Source organism: Thunnus albacares, chromosome 10 (genome assembly GCF_914725855.1).
Source record: "Thunnus albacares chromosome 10, fThuAlb1.1, whole genome shotgun sequence".
In the NCBI taxonomy this organism is placed as follows: Eukaryota; Metazoa; Chordata; class Actinopteri; order Scombriformes; family Scombridae; genus Thunnus; species Thunnus albacares.
In genome coordinates, this window is record NC_058115.1 from 23051969 (window position 1) to 23069679 (window position 17711).

The 17711-nt window shown below is 37.3% G+C and overlaps 1 protein-coding gene across 7 annotated transcripts in view; it reads right to left on the minus strand.

Moving 5' to 3' along the window:
- Positions 1-14404, minus strand: part of enox2 (ecto-NOX disulfide-thiol exchanger 2) — a 188213-nt gene extending 173809 nt beyond the window's left edge. For 3 of the 7 annotated variants that reach the window (XM_044363283.1, XM_044363286.1, XM_044363284.1), the window contains exon 1: positions 14241-14402. The gene's annotated coding sequence lies outside the window, so the exon portion shown is untranslated. Of the gene's footprint in view, positions 1-6528; positions 6558-14240 lie in introns of those variants that run through there. The other 4 variants (XM_044363290.1, XM_044363282.1, XM_044363285.1 and 1 more) reach the window with 3 other exon arrangements.
- Positions 14405-17711: the final 3307 nt, after the last annotated feature.

The window sequence follows — 17711 nt, forward strand, 5'->3', positions numbered from 1 at the left end:
CTATATATACACATAGCTGTAATTTGTTGTTTCTTTCTCCTTCTCCTCTCTTAGTGGTCATCTCTTTGAGCTGCATCAGTGTCCTTAGTCTTTCTTTTGGTGGCTCCCTCTTCTCTCTTGTCTCCAGGCTCTATTTTTTCCCCGTCCTCTGTCTCCTCCTCTTCATCTTTCTACTTGACAACAGCTCTGTTAAAATAAAACTGCTTTTGGGGAGAGCTAAGCTCTGAAATGAGCATCAGATTGGTTAGGTTTGTATTAATCAGTGAATTTATGAATTTAGTTTTAATCCTGTTTTGCCTGCTGAATCCATGTTCACATGACACACTCGTAAATGGTATGATCATAATGGCATAATCATCTTAATGAGTTTCTTAATTTCAGTGAATACACCACTATGTTCATGCAACACAGTCTCTGCAAACTGTTGAAAGGAAAATTAAGCATACAAGTCACTAGAAACCATGACTTGCTTTAGCATTGCAAACTCTGACCAAGCTTCCTCTGCACTTACATGAGAAGTATGTCAGTAGGAGCTGCACCACAGAGAAAGAAATTCTCAGAGGAGTGTTTTGTCACAATGACTTTTTTTGGTTCCAAAACAGTGAACCATGACAGAATATCCATTGTGTCAGCAGGGAATCTTCTGTCAATTTCACCTATCAAGGATCTTACAAACCTGCTCTTCATGTCATCAAAGGCTGATTTTTGAGTGTTGAAGTCAAAAAGCTTGTCTCCTTTAAACTTGTTGCCAGAAAGAGAGCTAAAGAATTTCTCTTCTGAAGGGCCAGACTATTATTTCTCTCAGGTTACCTCTCTGGTACCTTCAACCATTGGTTGGACTGTGGAGAAATCCAGATATTCTCTTTGAAAATGTTTTGAGAGAGGAACTACATGCATAAGTACATCCTTCATCATGTGACAGAGGGCCACAAAGTTCAGCCGTCTGACGGCTGTCAGTAGACCTTTGGCTTTGTCAGAGTCCTGAGTGTTGGAGGCAGCCATGTGCTCCAGGACATATCTCGGGGCTTTCAGTGATCTACTGATCACTGACACAGCATTGTAAATTGACAGCCACCTCACTGTATGTAGCTGGGTAAACTTCAGTTGGGGCACATCCAACTGTTTCTGCAATTCATGCAGTTTGTTACTTCTGAACAGCAGAATTACTGAAAAATACAAAAATTGACCTCAAATCCTGCTGAAACTTTTTAACCTGTTGCACAGATCTGGCTGCATCACTAGCAGCAAGAGCAAGACGATGAGCTGAGCAATGCACCCCTACCCATTCTGAGTTGAATACACTCTGAGTTTTTTTTAACAACTCCTTGGCGGCACCCTGTCATAACAGCAGCACCATCAGAACAAACTGCTGCAAGTTTTTCTCCATCTAAATTCTTCTCTGTTAGCCATTGTTTCACATCCTCAAAAATGGTGTCTGCTCTTCAATTTCAGTTTCCTGAACAACAGAGGCAGCAGACCACAGCGCTGCAGCTCTGCTCTGTTCACTGCTATGTTCACATTTTAGAGAATGTAATTAATACTTTCCTCATTAATGATTTATTATTTCACCACTCATGACCCATCTGCTATTAATCAGAATGTAATTTTTCATGACCTGACCTGCCCAATTCACGGAATAACCGCGGTGTGCATGAATATAACTGCAATCCGTGCAATGGCTTGCATCACTACTGTCCATGTTCAAGCTATGTTTGATAAGTGTTTAAGACTTAGATTATGACAAAAAAGACTACAATGATATATTGAAATCCTGCCAGCAAGCCATTTGTGACTGAGGGGACAGATGGACCTGTACCGCAGGAACATTTCAGGTCTTGTGCAGAGTAGCCAGCCAGTGATAGTAACTATAGTAACTGCATGAGAAGACGCGCTCCATTGTAGTCAGCACTCAGTTCAGTTTGTCATTTGCTAAGTGATAGTATAAAATAACTGAACACACTTTCTACCGTACCTGGGACGACAGCACGCCATTAGTCTCGAGCCCTGCCATCTGATGCAACACTTCCTGCCAGTTGTCCTGCATTCCGCACTGGTGCAAACGTTGGCTGAACTTTATTAGACACTGCTGTAAATGTGTGCAGGATTTTCCCGCATTATAAGTGCTAGATTTGCAGGAATCGATGAAACTATGTGCAATACCTGTAATCCTGCACTGAAACTCAGGCCCTAAGATGAGAGCCCACATTGCTGCAAAAAGTTTTAAAGCACTGCTCGAGAGGGACGTCCCATCCTCAGCACAAGATTCTGTGCAGTCCTTTAATGCCTTCTTATTGTCCATATTACTGTGGCGTTCTCCCCAATAGCGCCATCAGTCAACTTTCTTAATCCACTTCATGGACACTTCGGTAACATTAAACTATTGAGTTTGCCAGTTAAAATTAGCAACTGAGGTTCACATAAACATACTGTAAATTATACATAATTTTTTAAGGTAGTGATATAATGAAATTTGCTGTGTCTATAAAATGCTGGACAAAGCATTTTCTTAATATCAATAAATACAAATAAATACATACAGTACAAAAGCAGCAGACTGCCACGACAAAGAAAATACTGTAAGTCAGATGGCCAGAGTTACAAGGGGCAGCTAACAGTGTCAGTGCCCAAAAAAACCTTATGGTGATAAGCCTCAACTTAAAAGTTCCACCTTACAAATATATTTGTCTTACTGAACAAGCAATTGTGCAACAAACATTACACAAACATAAGTCTGCAGCACAGAATAATAATCACTAAAACAAGGTCTTGATTAGGTATTTCTGATCAATGCCTTACCAATTAATGTATGCCAAACCTGCACCCTCTAAGATAGTTGATGAAGACGACACGATAACTTGCTTAATACTGTTTGTACAGACTATTTCAAAGCTAAAGAAAAGACGACTACCAGCAGTTACCACAAATAGCCTACAGTCACAGCCTGCAATGACAGCCAAAAGCTGACAAAGCAGATAAATGCAATCCCTCATTATGTCTAATCACTGTAATGAAAGAAAGATTATACATTCCCCATGCATTTACAGAAATCTGTTACATTTAACAGCTTATACATAGGGAACAGTTTTTGCTTTAAAGTTATATAGATGCCAAAATTGAACATTTAACATACTAACTTACTTAAATAATTACTTTGTGTTTTAGATCAGTTATATTATCATTATACTATTTAATATATATATATATATATATATATATATATATATATATATATATATATATATATATATATATATATATATGAAAGTTGGCTTTTTCCATGTTGATTCACTAAGAAGATAAAAATATTCATAGGGCAAGCAAAACTTTCACAGTGTTACTTGTCTCGGCAAAAGGATAAAAAACGCTTATATGGGTTCAGTTTATACATCTGATTCCAGCATTTGCTCTGAGGGAGGAAAACCAGTCAAATCCTTTTGCACATTAATCCAAATGTCTGGCTGCTACAGACACAGAGCTCTCTCAGAATTGTATCCTGGCTTTAGAGTTGGAGTCATTTCAAATGTCTTGGCAGCTAATCAGCTGTTATCTTTCATTAAAAAGTCATAGTGATGGTGCCGAGCCTATCTTTACTAAGTCTACAGGTTAAGATTGTGTTTCAGTTTTACAGTAATTTGAAGCTTTATTGTTTGATAGGTTTGAGAGCACTCACATAAACAATTCCGGTTGTGGAATATGTCTGGTGCAGAGGTAAATAGGTTTATTTTGCATGTTACTCTCCATATATCCTATCAATAAAAGCAAGCTCAGATAAAACCAGAAAAGAAAGACAGACAGCAACTAATCAAATCCTAAGAAACCTAAAACACAGGGGTTTGAAAATCCACTGAAAACCTGCAAAATCTAATTCAAGTTCCCATTAGTTCAAAATATGTAGATGTCATTCATACAGGACATGATAGCCAAGGGTAAAGTGTGCATTGATGTTGTGACCACTTTTTGTCATAATCAAAGCCCTCATAGCTCATCACCACAACTGAAGATTTAGTTCAATCACCAAAATTATAACCCATCATCAGCGCTGCCTGATTAAAAGTGTGGCTTTCATCTGTATGAAAAATATGGCATTCATGAAAGTACTTTCCCTGCCCAAAAGGCTTTAAGCTCTGAGGTCATCCTCAGATGATCAGGTAATCATTGTAAAACAAAGTATAAAGTACAGCTCACATTGTTTTTCAGCTCATGAATTTTAAAAGTCATGCATCTCTGATATCTGATCATGTTTGGGTATGATGAACACTGCACTTTTCCCTGCGTAGGATTAACATGAAAGTACATCTACCACCTATTTGTCAATGTCAGAGCTGATTCCAGAATTACTGGAGTGTGAAATTAATTTACTTCACACCTTTCCAAGACGTCACATAAGATCAGGGTCCACTGAGATCTGATTAGAAGATTTACCCTAAAGTTGAAAGCCACATAGCCTAAATGACTGACCACAGGGAGTGATAAAGGATATTGTAGTGAGGTGGTTAGACCAATTTCAACAGCAATTCAGTCTGCCTCTGGAAAAAGTACGCTGAGAATAGCAGGTCAGTGTTTAGGACTAAATGGAACCTGTTATCAAGCACTGGGCTTTCCCATGAAAGTAAAACCAATGCAATGCACTTACATTTATCCTGGATGTATACTGCAAGGTCACTGTGAATTTTTCATTCATCTTCTATGTTACTTAGGTAGGCCTACAGTACAGCATATCCCATGTGGTGCTTGGAATATGAGTGAGTCCACAGCTCTATTTTTTAAGCCTCCTGGGAAGCTGCACCATTTGCTCCCATACTGTCATTTAAGCTAGTTTATTTTTGTACTGAGGAGGTAGGTGATGTTTAAACTTATGAAATAGATTTATTTTTAACAGCCATGGAACAGAAGGTAACATGACCTCTACGAGGGAGGTGACTATAATTAAGTTACTATGCCAACTAAATGTCTTCATCTGCATATTAACTTTGCCCTCATTTCTACCCCTGCAGTGCACATAATGTAAATACTGTAGGAAAATAAGTGACAGAGAATAGCATGGAGTGATGTTATAACAGAAAAATATTCAATTAAAAAAGCCAAACTCTCATGGACTGACATCACCTTTCATTACACCAAACAAAGGGGGAAATATTATACTTCTGTCAGCCCTTTAACAGTGTTTTCTGTCTGAGAATAAGAAGTGACATTTCAAAATGAGGGTTAAGTCTCCTGGTGCTATGTAGTCCACATTAGGTTAAAAAAACTTATTTTTTTGCACACTAGCAACAAATAGCACCTGTACCACACTTTTAAACTGTTCTGTTGTCTGAAACCTGCATTTGATCTGTACAAACATTCCTGCCACATATTTTACAAACCAACATTCCTCTTTCCAAGGATATTATACAAAACACAAAGACCTATGACACTACATTAGAATCCTTTTAGAGAAAGCTGTGCTGCTGAATTTTCTTAATGTAATTTTCAGCAATCAAACATGTCTAAAGTGCTCTACTAATTTAAATCAAGGCCTCCTTGCGGCAAAGTGTGCACTATGCAGCTCTGTTATGTAAGGAATTAAATTAAAAATATCAGGTTGAACTCAGTGTTGCCTGATACTCAACAGTAAAGGTCTCAATTATATATAATTAAAGGCAATTAACACAATTAAATGCCCACATTATAATGGTTAAAGGGAAATGCAACATGATCTTAATGTGTGTTGTCAGGTTTTCAAGATAATGATTAGGGGATTTAACCATAGTTTAGTGGTTATGACAAATAAGTGGATAAGAATTTTACATTTTTTTAGGATAGGCTGCAGTGTGAGGAGACGATTACATTATGTACAGTGAAGAAATGAAGATTGAAGCCTGATAGAGGAACTATGATCAATATGACAAAATATTAGGCTAATAATTTTATCTTTGAAACAAAAAATATGCATACAGTTTTGCTAGATCAGAATAATTCCCAAGCACTGATTTACACTATTGACCTGTTATTGTTTTGTAGACACAAGTTTATTGATTCGCTCAGCCTCATGTCATCCAGCTCCCAAACTCCTTTGAGGCTCAATAAAACATCTTATAATGAGAAATGTCACCTTTCCTCACCAGAAGTGGGGCAAAAACAACTCGGTTCAGAACATGGGAAATGTTCTCAGCATGGTGCCATCCACAGCACTAAGTTTAGTAAGTGGCCTCAGGCAGGAAGGTCTAGTCAGATAGATTTAGCGGATGAAATCAAAATATTACTGAGGGCACTTTTACACAAGATGTGACAAAACAGTAAGGGTGCAGATTTACATTCATAACAAACAAACTCTGAAGCAAGAAAAACTACGCTAATATTAATTGGCAGAGGGTCAGGCCATAATAGCCTAACAAGTGTTTACATTCACATCATGGGGTGTAAATGTATGATGGGACTGCTGGGTATAATCATCTTAAGGCAGTATTTAAATAACATTTACAGATGTCAGGGGATCAAAACATACAAGAGTTTAACAAGAACAGAGACACATTCAGCATTCAGTTTTACCTTAAAACCACCATCAGGAACAGGCAGATGTGTCAGCAAACGGCAGCTAATCAATACCAGGTGTGCCAGCTGATTACTGAGTTGCATCAATTAGGCCGATGATGTCACAGGTCTAAATTGCTTGTAACTGCATGTAATTGACCAAAGTAAACACTTGGACATGTCAAGTCAAGTTAAGTGAATTTTATTTGTATAGCCCAATATATCAAATCATAAATTTGCCTCAGGGAGCTTTACAGTCTGTACAGCAATACAACATCCCCTGTCCTTAGACCCCCGATTCAAATAAGGAAAAACTCCCTAAAAAACCCCTCAAGAAACCTCAGGAAGAGCAAAAGAGGAGGGATCCCTCTCCCAGGAGAGACAGACATGTGCATGTACAGCATTGAACAGGGTAACAAAATTATAATGGATTTACAATGTATAACATCCTACTTCCTAATGAAGCATTTGCCACAGTCAAAACGCTGCTGAGGAAGTAAAGTTGTTTACATGATGTTGAGAGCAGTGGGTGCTGACGAGTGTTGATGTTCTACTTTACAAGCAGTTTAGGACTGTGACATCATCAGCCTAATACATGTAAGTAATGCAGTAACTGGCTGACGCACAGCTACAGAATTTATTAGCTGCTGTTTACTGCTCTAAATGTTTTAAAGTAAAAACCAAAAACTTGAAACTGCAACAACGCCTCTGTCCTCTTTTGGTGTTTTTTTTCCAGACTCCTGATCAGTCATTTAAAAATGCACCAGTCCAGATTGAATATTTATATTTTCCAAAATAATACAGTTGAATAGTGTGCTTTGCCTGCAGCTAACATAACATTAACAATAACATTGAAATATTAAATCAATTAGGATTCAATTAGGAATGTATCTAATGATTATTATCATTAGCAATCAATTTGCCAATTATTTTCTCAATGAATCAATTGTTTCATGTATAGAGAATAGTGAGAATAGTGAAAAATTCCCAAGGTGATTACTTCAAATTACTTGTTTTGCCTGACCAACAGTCCGAAACTCAAAGATATTTAGTTTTCTATCACAAAAGACCAAAAAATGCAGCAAATCCTGAGTGATGACTGAGAGGTTGGAACAAGAGAATATTTGATATTTTACCTGGAAAAACCTACTTGAAGCCTTCTAACTGTGTAATTTAGGGTCTTATAGTAATAAGCAGCAGTAATAAGCATCTAAAAAGTATTAGAAATTAATTTCAATTCAAATTCAAAATATTGTCATTTAAGTTTTTGTAAACCTTCCTGATATCGGTTTTGAATTGGGCGGGGTTATGCTCAGACATTTAATACGAAAATTCCGCAGTAAATTCCGCAAACCAATCATAAACAACGTGACATATGGCGGTAAGCCTGCCGTCTCATTTCCGGTTGCTGGACTTTCTGTGTCATTTGTAGTGTTTCTGCATCTCAACCCAGTTAATTTTGCTATTTACTGTGGCAAATTACCTGCTGTACGTCTAAACTTACACTAGTTCTGCTCAAGAACTAGCCTCTTTTATACAGAGAACCTGCATTATAGCTGTAAAGAGGATCCGCCTTTGAACTGCCTTTGCTTTTTTTTACACTGAACCACACAATGCTGGCATAAAGCCACCTCCGTGTGTGCTTTTACATAGCATGGCGGCATACCGCATTCAGAGGCATGACGGAGATCAGACTGATCAGAGCTGTAGACTCTGCCATGAGGGAGTAAAAAGAAGTTACTAGAACGAGATGAGGACATTTCTCTTCGTTTGATAACGTTAAAAGTAAAGTTATACTTTAGAGAGAAACAGAGAGAGAGAGAGAGAGAGAGAGCAGCTATGGTCGAGTGAGCTAGAGGGTGAATGAAGTGAGGGAGCGCTGGTAGTGAGGAAGCTGGTGAATCAGATCAATAAAACTTTATTCCCTGATTGTTTCACAGCAGTTACATTCTAAGGCACAAACACGCCCTGGTCTGAATATGGGCTAACACAGCAACATCAGCTCCCCGTGACTGCCTCCATGGCCGGGTTATGGGTGGCGCAACTCTGCCCCCCACGCCGTGTCCGTACCTTGAATACAGAACAGCGAGGCAGATTAAAGGCACAGTATTCCCGCCTTGAACGGGCTGTGTCAAAGGCGCTACTCTTAACTCGCTCCTTCTTTTAGCAGCTTTCTCGCAAGTCACACAGCACACTTTTCAGATCTGCAAGTTACTTTAGCTTAGCAGGTAGCGATGGCTTCCCTCTCTCCCTCTCCCTCTCTCTCTTGCACGGTGTGTCTTACATTTATCTATTCCTCTGCCTCCTTTAGTGATAATGGTACATGTAATAATTGTAGTTTATTTACTGTGTTGGAGGCGAGGCTTAGTGAGTTAGAAGCACGACTCTGCACCATGGAAACCCAGTCCTTAGCTACTGTAGTTAGCCAGCCCCCAGTAGCTAAACAGCAAAATGAGCTGTTTTTTTAACTCAGTTTTCAAACCGTTACAAATGTTTATTTTCACTCAGATTTTTGTGGATGCTTAATGAGACACTAAACTTTGATATCATATATGTATTTTTACTATTTCAAGTCAAATTCCCAGAGGCTTTAAAGGATCAATCATCGAAAGTGTAAGTCGATAAATTTTCTGTAGATCGACTAAATGATAAATTGACTAATCATTTAAACTTTAAAAACAATCCAATTTAGATCATATCTGTTTGACAGCATAATGGCTCTGCATTAAGTGAATATAACCTGTATCTCAGCTTTCTGTAAATGGTTTCCAAGTTTCTAAAAGGATTTTGACATGTCTTCCTCCTCAGCTTGAACAAAATATTGAAGTTTTTACAATAGTAGCATTCTAGAAGAGTGGTACACATGCAAATTCGGTTAGTTTATGATTGACGCTTGCAATAAAAACAGTAATTTTATGCTGCATGGCAGACTTGTATGTTTTAATTAAACCACACTGTAGAGCTAGTGTGTGCATATAAACCTGTAGCCTAAATCTCATTAATATTTCTAAACAAGCTTTCAGCTACTCTAACATTGCATTCTGATAATCAAGGATATGACATGACAACACACAGTCTGAAAGCAGAGGGACTGCCCGCCACTCACAGAAATTTCAAGTAGTAAAAATACTGACCATATGGTGGAAAGTGGGTGTGCTGTTATGGTGATGAATTTTAATAAACTGAATTAGGATTGCAGGTGGAAATAACAGAGTCATATTAATCCTTGTGTTCACAAAGATGGGGCATGTAGAGGAAGAGTTATTTTACATATATCATCAATAACTTCACTGCTTTTCCCTTAGGGCCATAAGCATTAATGTGTACAGTCCATCAAAATATAAATGAGATAGTGACTGGAAAATATAACATCCATCTATTCCATTCCATTGCAACTATATGGGTCAATGTAAGCCTTATTCAACCTTGATTTTAACTGGGCATCTCAGTTATTTCGCTGAATAAATTGATTTCCAATTAAAATTAGGAGTTAGAATTAGGAGTTTTTACCATTTCTGAAAAGAAGCACCTCTCAATCACAAAACAGTTATGTAAGAAGAACAGATTTCTGTGCTAATATAAGTATAACATTCACTGAAGCACAGCACAAAGCACTGGCCACCAATGTTGATCTATTATGACAGTACAAGATCATTTTATGAACATGCTAGTTTAATCCATAAGTGGAAAACTAACCTAAATTTGTATGCAGAACAGGCTTTTGACTTGAAATGTTAAGTTACTGCATTTTAATTCAAGCTTTGTTCTGTTCCAAGCAGCCAGGGTCACCTTACCTAACACCCAAATTTAACTGAACTGACAGATCTGAAACGTAGTGCAGACAAATGCACTTTTATAAAAAGATGACTGCCAGAGCAACAATAACATATCGTAACAAAAAAAGAAAACAGAAATTCTCTTTTTAATGGAAGTTGAAGGGCATATCTAACAAAGGAGATCCATGACAAGAATGACAGTAATGGCTTGAAAACCACCTCATTTTCAGTCTCACAAACTGGGCTAGTATGGCATTAATAAGAGGGGAGCAAATCCAGCTAAACTTTGGTCAGGGTGTATGCTACTTATAGTGTGCTGTGAATGACTTTTCATTTCATTTCACATTCTTCAGTCTATAAAATGTCATAAAATTGTGAAAAATGTCTATGACACCCTAAAGCCAAAGGTGTTATCTTCAAATAGTTTGTTTTGTTAGATCTACAGTCCAAAACCCAAAGATCATTGATTATGATTATGTTTAGTTTTTAAGATATTTAAGGATTGAAATCAGGTTAGAAATTATATGTTTATTACTAGCAACAAATATTCCAGCTACCTCTGTTGCTGATATATCTATTTCTCTCCAGTGTCTTCTAGAAATGATATATTCAATCATTTTTGTTCCTCCAACTGATCGGACTTACCACAACGCAGCAGTCCACAATGACTTCATCCCCTGTCACAATTATGGCTGTGTGACGTCATTCGTAAACTGTAACAATACACTTCCAACTCTGTTACACATGTAATCCCCTCAGCAACTGCAGCTTTGGTGTCCAAATGTCTCTGTCCTGCTCTTTCAATAAGTCAAGCACTAATCCATCAGTGGAGCAGTAGATCAGGTAACACTGGCATGGGTGCAGTTCTTATTTGTGCAAAGCAAGGTCATGGAACCACATGGTTGCTAGATCAATCAGACAGATTAATGAAGCAAAACCTGCTGACATGACGAATATTGACACCCCTATTACATCTTGGTCCTGCGGTCCTCAACGCTGCTTAAATAAATCCCGCCCAAGTAGAAGGAGACAGGTAAACTTCTGAACCTAATCTTTCACATGGTAAACACCATGCAAGAAGAGCTAAAAAAATAACAGGAAATGTGGATGTTAACCAAATTCAAAATGTTACAGAATTAAATATCATTTTAGTAACTAAACTACTACTATTACAGATAACGTGAGGTAAGGCTGCAACATTTATTTTCATTATTGATTATTCTGTCTGTCGTGGTCTGTTCTTTTAAACTGCGCCACCTTAACAGGGCTCCACTTCTTGACTCACACGTTAAACAGTCCAAATCATAAACACTGCAGCCGCTGAATCTGTTGCCTTTGTTTGGTTGATTTATTCGCACTTTTAACAGACAAAACAAAAAGCATTTTTAAGTCTGTCGTGAAAAAAATGCCCTTTTTCCATTAATAGTAGTCTATAAAATGTTTGAATGTCTAGAATCCTGTGTCTTGAATCATTTATAAAAATGCCTAGAAAATAGTGAAAATGTGATGTCTTTAAATTGTTTGTTTTGTCCAGTCTGAAACATAAAAATACTCAATTCACAACATAAAAACAGAAAAGCAGCAAATCGTCACATTTGAGAATTAATTTTCTATTATCGTTTCAGCACTAATGTGAAGAGCAAAGGCATCCATCCACTGCCCACTCACAGTAATTAATCATTTCCTTGCTGTCAGTAAGGTTTTACACAGCCTCACGGGTAATACATGAAAAAACTGTATTAAACATTAAACATACAGTATATTGACCTACAGCTACTACATGCGGGAGATACTTAAAATAGAAATACCAACGCAGTTGCAGCTACTTGAATGAACTGGTTTGCTTAAATGCTTTAAACACCTCAAATGTCATTTATCCTGCTCAGATTCTGGTTGTATTTCTGACAACAGGGACTCAGAGTGGGCCAGAACAAATGTCATCCTCAGTTTTTTAATCAATAGGAGGATTAACCTTTGCTATCAACAGCGCCTCTCTTAGCAAAATGTGGAGTCAAGATTTAGGATTATACCTGTGCAGACATGCTTTAGCTCATTATTGGACTTAGATCTTCAGACCTGTATGACACCCCATATATCACTGGCATTAGGTTACCATTAATGACTCAGTAATCCTTCAAATCTCTCCAAAGAAATGCACCTCACCATGAGCCTTTCTGGAAATGAATGTATTTACAGAGGCGTCTTCAATAATGATCCTGCCATATTTTTAGATGCAAGCTCTCCACTTTCGTACCCTCATCAAAGGCTGGTCTTCTGAACATTTAGACAAGGTGCCACAATACTGTCTTCCCGCTTAGAGTAAACCGTATTTCTTAATTCCTCAACAGCACCATTTTACATCTATTTTCTGCAAATGATTTAATACATGACCCTTGTGGTGTAACATTAGTAAACTAATCATTTAGTGAATCAACTTACTTGAAAACAAGTGTAAAAATCAATTCATTATTTCACTCAGCTCATCTCAACTCTACCTATAGTGCATTTTAAACACAATACAAATAATCCCAAGTGTTTTACAGTGCGAAGAGAAACGCTACAAAAAGGGGAGAACAGGGAAGGATAAAATAAAAAAGAACATTCAAGTGTTTATGACAATGCACACAGGTGTCAGTCATCAAGGGAAAAATACCAAACGCTAGTTTGTGCCAGCCTCTGGGATGTGAGGGTTTGCTGTTTTTATCTGTTTTCTGTATTTCTAAATTGGATGTCTTTGGGATATATGTGGTTGGTTGAAAAAACAAGCTATTTGAAGACATCAGCTTGGGTTCTATGAACTTGTGATGGGCATTTTATAAACAAAACAAGTAGGCCTAATTGTTGAATTAGAAAAATAATTAGTGGATTAATCAAGTACAAAGTTGGTTTATAAATGCAATAGCAAAGTGCAACTGCACTTTTGCCTAGAGGCAACATGGCTTACATAGCAAATTTGGTCTAGCCCTGTAAAGTCCTACACATTTCACTTTCACTCCAACAAAGTATGACAGTCCATAAGTGACCAAGGTCTGGATGATAATCATTCACTGGTTCCAGCTACTCAAATGTGGATTTGCTCCTTTTTGTCTGTTTTATTTCATCATAAATTTAATATCTCTTTTGGTCTGTTTGTCAAACAAAAAGAGCAACATGAAGATGTCACCTTGGGCTCTAGGAAATATAGTCATACATGTTTTTATGTCTTTCTCATATTATTGTTGTATGTATTATTTTTCAGACAATTAACTAGTTATTCTAAAAAATGACAGATTGACAGCTGCAGCCACACATGATTTCAGGTTACTTAAATGTACAACTACTAAGAATAGGCATAACAATTTTCGGTCTCCCTCCTGCGAGCATCTCTAAAACACTACTTCAGCCATAATGTCTTTCATGATTGGTGTAATCAGTTGTTCTCTGCATCAAAATAACTTCCTGAACGCTGCTTTGAACCACAGATAATAGTTTAAACTATAACAGCTCTACACTTTGCTCCTCTATAGCGTTCATTTAAGGTGGAGAGGAACACTCAAAAAGGACCAACCAGCAGTATAACCGACTGATTTCTCTAGGAAAGTGAAAAGTAACTGCACAGGAGAGTTTTCGCTGCAGAAATGATGCTCAGAATGATGTTTTAAAGGGTTATTCTGTCACAGCGCTCAGTTACATTAATGCAAAATCAGCAGTCAGATGAATAAGTTGTTATATCAGCTAACGTACGAACAAAACCCAGCTGAACCACATTTGTTGTTACTTAATGCTTCAAGTTAACCTACACTAGGCGCGTTTTATATGGCAACAACATGTAATTTGCCGTCAACTTTTACAATATCGTGCCTTGTTATTGTAAACTTTCCGTAGCGGCGACACTGTGAGGGGAGCTAACTGCCGCGGTCGGACGTTAGCACCGCTAAAGTGAAAGAGGAAAGCGAACGGGAAGTATAAAAGTACCTGAAAGCACCGTGCGTCCTCCTCCATGCTCTCTGTGTAAGGCTTCCTATAAAAAATCCATACAAAGCCTGGAAGTGTCTGTCAGCTGTTCTTGTTACTGTTAGTGGGTAACCAGGAAAGCTTCCGGTTAGCAACGAGACTTGTCATTAATGGCGGAGCCAAGTACGGCAAGCGGGAGGCCGACACGTGCTATTTGTTGACGTTTTTCCGTCCCCCTCTGAGCGAAATGTTTTAAGATGTTTGTTTTTTTTAAAGGTGTACCAAACATACCTCATTTCATAGCAGAAAGAGATTCCTTACTCACCTCTGGTAAAGTTTTTAAAAATAAGATATCCTCAAGACTGTCAGACTGATATAGTTTATTTTTCTCCATGAATGACTAATGTTATATTATGATCTGATTTTTGCCTCATACTTACAGATAGGTGACAAACTTAAGGAAAAACCAACATAAAGTGTCTTAGTAAGGTGTTGGACCACCACATGCTGCCTGAATAGCTTCAATGCACCTTGGCATTGATTCTACAAGTCTCTGAACCGGAGGGTTGAACATAATTCTTCCAAAAGATATTCCCTCATTCGGTGTTTTAATGACGATGGTGGAGAGTGCTGTCTAACATGTCGGTCCAAATCTCCCATACGTGTTCAATTAGGTTGAGATCTGGTGACTGTGAAGGCCATAGCATATGATTCACATCATTTGCATACTTACCAAACCATTCAGTTACCCCTTGTGCCCTGTGGATGGGGGCATTGTCATCCTGGAAGAGACCACTCCCATCAGGATACCTCAGAACACCTTTGTATTGATTTGCCTTGATCATTCCCTCTAAGGGGACACATGGACCAAAACCATGCCAGCAAAATGCCCCCCACAGCATAACGGAGCCACCAGATCCCCTCACTGTAGGGGTCAAGCATTCAGACATGTTCTGTTTTTTCCTTTAATTTGTCAGCCATCTGTATATGGCTGTTATGGAGTTTTACAAATCTATTGCCTGTTTGTTTTATTTTTGTTTGTATGCTTGTTTTCATAATTACAGTATATGACTCATCATTTATCTTAATTGTGTGATTGCTGCACCTGGTTCTGTGGTTTTAATCCCTGTTAATGGTCAGCTCTCCCTGTTAGATTGTAAGGTTGTGGATTCAATACTGGCTCGGGGCTCCTCATAATTCTGCTCTTATAAACAAAATTGCTCCACATGTTTATTATGTACCATCATGCAATGTGACTTCAGCACCTTTTCATATTATAAGAATGTAAGAGCTGCAACCCTTATTTTTTGTGCAATTAAAAGTCTAAATATGAAAATCTGATCTTGCTGTGACACATGTTAGACGTATGAGTCATAGGAGCCATCTTAAAGAGGTGAACCAATTTCTCTTGGAAAAATCTTTTGCCATCTGCTAGTAGTTTACCCATGTAGTCCAGTGGTTTAAGATGGAACCTCATCAGTATCCCTTTTAGACCCAAGGTTGTGAATTTGATCCCTGTCAAGAGCAGCACTCAATAGAGTTGAAGATGATACAAACACTGACACATACAGGTGCTCCCAATCTCCTGACTGAGGCTGATTGAACACTATACCTCTGTTAAGATCCCTCTCCCTCTCTCTGTTATTAACTCGTACTTACCTCAAACCTTCAGGTTTCATTCACAATCAAAACCTCATCTGTCTCACAAACACACACAAACAATACATAACATATTGGCATGCACAGACACACACAAACTCTCCTCCATGTCTCCTCCTCTCTTCAAATTAAGATGTTTAGAAACAGTGTTAGCTTGTTTGAATATACACCTCAGCATGCATTGCAGTGGTGTGAAAATTATCCAGAAAACTTGTGTATATGTGTGTGTATGTATGTATGTATGTATGTATGTATGTATGTATGTATATATCCATTCCTTCAGTAGGAATACCACAACATCAGAATATTTACTTAGAAGTAAAAGTCCTTCATTCATTTACTTAAATATTAACAAAAGTATTAACAGCAAAATAACCATAAGTATCAAAAATAAACTACTAATCAAGCAGAAGGTCTATTTCAGATGTTTACATTGTAATTATATTAGATTATTATGACTGATGCATTAACATGTAAACAGCAATTTAATGTTGCTGTTGTTAAGGTGGAGATAGCTTGAACAATTTTACATACTCTTGGATAGTTTAATCTGTAGTAATGCATCATTTTTAATAAGATGACAATGTTTTTTCTTAGATAGCTAAACATAGTGGAACATTTCCCTCTGAACTGTAGTATAGAACAGCATCTTCAAACTTCAACATTGTACTTAAATTAGATTACACATTAGTGCATCATACTGAAATTATATTTTGCATCGACTTTGGTTCAAATCATTTTTTAGCAATATTTTTTTATGCTTCTCAACATAAACACAGACAGCTCCAACATTACAAACAGTACACAACAACCACACAAATTAAATAATCTGACTTGGAAAATACATGATGTGCATAATACATACTGTAGAACATGACAAACTTGAAGAGATAATTGCACACTCACATAAATATGGTGTTGAAGTATACATATGTAAGAAAATGTTCAGTCCTATTACAGTTGACAGTGATGCAAGAAATAATCGTTTGAAGAGGAGAAAGAAAAGGGGCTATAAAAGGGATATTTCTAACCTTGTAACTAAAAAATGTCAGTTTGTCTGTCACCATTTGTTTTAATACAATATTTATAAGCCTTTGACCAATAAATTTAAAGAAGGATGTCAGTGAGAACATTACATTTACATTTAAATCTGTTTTGGTATTAGCTCAAATATCAGTTTATGCCATCCCACAATTGTAGGTGGTGTATTATAAATCAATGTAATGGTTAAATAAATTTAATATAAAGCTGCATTCTGACTACATTCCCCACAGCATGAGTGTGAATATTTAGTCCAGTAATAGAGGATAAGCAGATGCATACGCCTACACTCTCCATAGAATAGTATTTATTTTATTTGTTTGTAGTGAACTTCACAATGCTCGTGTCCATAATGAAAAAAAAAAAAAAAAACATTAAAAAGCGTAGCCTTCCTCGCTGAGTAATTCTTCAAAATGATTGACACTTTTGACAGCTTTTTGAGGAGGCAGGTTTTTATGTCTGCTGTTGTGGTTGTGAATGCAGCAATGTGGCCTATTAATGCAAAAATGTATAGGTCAGGAAAATCCATAGCTTTCATTTATTAATTACACAAAAATATATAATTTTAACGTCCTGGAGTTGGCAGCTCATATATTAATATATATATAAAGACAACAAGTCCTCCAAATTAAACGACCACATAGGTTGTTTGTACCTGCACTCCAGAATGACCCATAGGCGCATTTTCAGAACGACTGATGGGAGCATTGTATGCCACTTTCCAAAACCGTTATAAATCACTGTTAAAAAATAATTAAGTTTTATGACGTGACAATGCTGTGGTGAAGGTCT